Below are 3,360 nucleotides of genomic sequence, written 5' to 3'. Positions count from 1 at the left end.
AAAAAAAAAAAAAAAACCACTGGGATTTTTCTAATTTATTATTGTCTCCCCAGTGCGTTAAGCACAATGATTGTCTCCAAGTAGTGAGGAAGGAGGAAAGAAACAAAAGAAGGAGCAAAAGGAGAAACACAGCATATTATCAGAAGAAACCTAAAGCCTGAAGGCAGGAGAATTATTAATTTGGCCCTGATTGTGGTGCTACTAACTCTCTGTCAAAGAGTTCTACCATCCTTCCCAAACCTTACCAGTCTCAGGTCGGTTGTCAATATTGAGCCAAATGCCTGTACTTGAACAACAGACAAGATTCTTCCTGAGCAGAAACCCCATTAAGGAAGTAGTCTTTTCAGCTCTTCTATTCCAGGAATGAATAGTGAGTCATTGAGGACTTCACCTGCATTCACGTGCACGCACACGTGCACTTACACACACACACACACACACATATTCAGGTGATCAGAATCTGCAACCCCATGATGGAGCTGGTGGCCTGGGACATTATCTTGCCATCTACAAGAAAAACATTTGACTTCTGATCCTGCACATTCCAGAATTTTCTGTGCAGTGTTTCACTTTCCCCTTCCAAGGTGCTATACCAGAGAAAAAAAAAAGGACCAGTGAGATTCAAAGCCATGCCCCTGCCCTCATCTCTCTACCTGAGTAGTTTGCCTTGTCCCAAACATCCTGAGCTTGCCCCAGGCAAGTATCGCCTGGTGATAAATTCAGGATCAAAGGAGAGGGGAGAGACTGTTGACAGGCATCAGAATTCTCTGCTCTGCTGGCCAAGCTTTATGCCTCACTGGAAGATACTCTATTAAAACAAAAAGTCCTTCTGCTCTGCAATCACCCACAAGGCTGTATATGGTCAATGAAGCAAAAAAAAAAAAAAAAGATCACAAACACAGGTTCTTGCCTGAGGTAGTAGAGAGCAAGCCTCTCGAAGGACCTACAGAGTCATTTCCTTTTTTTTTCTGGAAATAGAAAGTACTTGTGTTACCACAGCCTTTTACAGCCTGGACTCTCTTTCTTTGACAATGGGGCTTTGCTGACCATGAAGGGGATAAATTCTTAGACTGTGTGTATGTGTGTGGGTGGGTGTGTGTATGTTGGGGGCAGAGGAAGGTACTGGAGATTTAACTCAAGAGCATTATACATCTGTTCTACTATACTGGAATAAGATACCTAAATGTGTTTTTTTTTTTTTTTTAATTTTACTGTGAGCCAGGGTCTCACTAACTTGTTCCGGCTGACCTTGAACTTAAAATCCACCAGCTTCAGTCTCCTGAATCCCTTGATTTATAGGCATGGAACACCACACCCAGGCATGGTCTACTTCACCCAGCCATGACCTTCTGTAGAGAGTTAATTCATAGAGATAGTTAGCCATCTTCCCAAGTTGTTCACGTGAAAATTAACTAATATTATTTCTATACTACCAATATCCTTCCTATTATGCTCCCAGCATCCAAAGTCAGCTTTGTCTGATCTAATCATGGCATGTCCAGGTACCAGAATACCAGAGATGGCTCATGCCCCCTAAAGCTCTCTGAAATTATAATAACATACTAACCTTAAATCCACTTATGCTATCTCATCTTTTCTTCCTGCACAAATACAAGAAAGTCTCTTTCCCATTTTCTCCATCATCTCCCGCACCCTCATCTCCTGACCAACCCTGGAGCTTCCCAAATGCCTCTTCTGTACTGCTTGTAGAAAACTGTTCTCTGTGACAGTGCATGTGTTTATGTGCATCTTCTATATATGTTTAAAACAAACCCAAGGCACTCTTAGGGCAATGGAAAATCTATAAATCTCAAAAGGGCCAGAGCAACTACATCTGTAACCTGTACCACTTGATCTTTGTCATGAGGAGGCACCGAAGCCCCGGCTTTCTGTTAGGCCTTCCCCCTCTTTGAGCTGGGGAGCACAAAGGGCTGCCAGAGGTGAGTGAAAAGGAGGGGCACTGCACCTGGAATGTGGGAATTGTGCAGACACTGTTCCTGTTGCACCATTGTTGTAAACGTGGGTTGCAGAAGAGGTACATTAGCAGATAAAGTCCACAATAGTCTGGAGTAGAGCTAGGCTTGTACCCCAAGATTCAAATTCAAGATATCTTCCCACCTTCTCAGTTACCTTCCTTATAAACATGTTAAAGCATCAAAAAGGCAGGCCATATGTTCTGGGTGTTCATAAAACCAGAGTATACTTTTCAGGAGAAGAAAATATTGTCTCTACTTTTCTCCTACAGATTGGTATTATTAGTGCCTATGACCATATCTCTGCCACCACCAGGACTTCAGTCTGTGGGGAAATAGTCTGCCTGTCCTGTATGGGGAGGAGGACCTGTACCATTCTAAATAAATTTCCTGCTAGAGTACTATAGTAGTACTGTAGTCAAAGACCCTAGCTTCATGTAACTAACTAGAATCTGCATTAAAACCTGCCTCAGCACAGGACACTTCAGGGACTCTGATGGAAGCAACCAACAGAAGCCCCCAGTCACCTGCAGAGTGCCCTCCTTTGGCAAAAACAAAAGAAAGCAAACAAACAAACAAACAAAAAAACAGACTCACCATCTAGTGGTCTTATCGGGCAACTGTGGGAATCTGTACATCATGATCCAGAATCTTTATTTAAGAAAACCATGGTCCATCCAATCATGGTTATAGTGCAGTAACATGGCCTTTAGAGATTCTTTTTTTTTTAATATTTTGTTTTTAGTTTGAGGTGGATACAATTTTTTTAAATTTTATTTCTATGTGGTGCTGAGGATCAAACCCAGTGCCTCATGCATGCTATGAGAACACTCTTCCACTGAGTCACAAATCCAGCCCCCTTTAGAGTTTTTAAACAAGAGATTGGGTATTGCTTTAATCTCTGGAAGAGAAGTAACAGTTAAAATGTTTACAGAGATTTGACTCTTAGCTGTGAGTGTTGTGGTTGAAGGTCTTAATGGGGTCATTGCAACAGGATTCCCTAAACATCTCAGCAGTAGAGATCCATGCACCCAGCCCCTTGAATCTCAGGGTCTGTCCACCAGGGCTGAAACTAGACATTTTTTTTTATTGGTTGTTCAAAACATTACAAAGCTCATGGCATATCATCTTTCATACATTTGATTCAAGTGAGTTATGAACTCCCATTTTTACCCCAAATACAAATAGCAGAATCACATCAGTTACACATTCACAATTTTTACATAATGCCATATTAGTGACTGTTGTATTCTGCTGCCTTTTCTATCCCCTACTATCCCCCCTCCCCTCCCCTCCCATCCTCCCTCTCTACCTCCTCTGTTGTTGTTCAGTTCTCTCCCTTTCCCCCCCCCCCTTTCCCTTCACAAACTCTTATATGTGATTTCGT

The sequence above is a fragment of the Marmota marmota genome, unplaced genomic scaffold, assembly GCF_001458135.2.
Source record: "Marmota marmota marmota unplaced genomic scaffold, marMar, whole genome shotgun sequence".
Classification (NCBI taxonomy): Eukaryota; Metazoa; Chordata; class Mammalia; order Rodentia; family Sciuridae; genus Marmota; species Marmota marmota.
The sequence above is the reverse complement of the archived record's forward strand: the minus strand, read 5'-3'. Positions refer to the sequence as shown.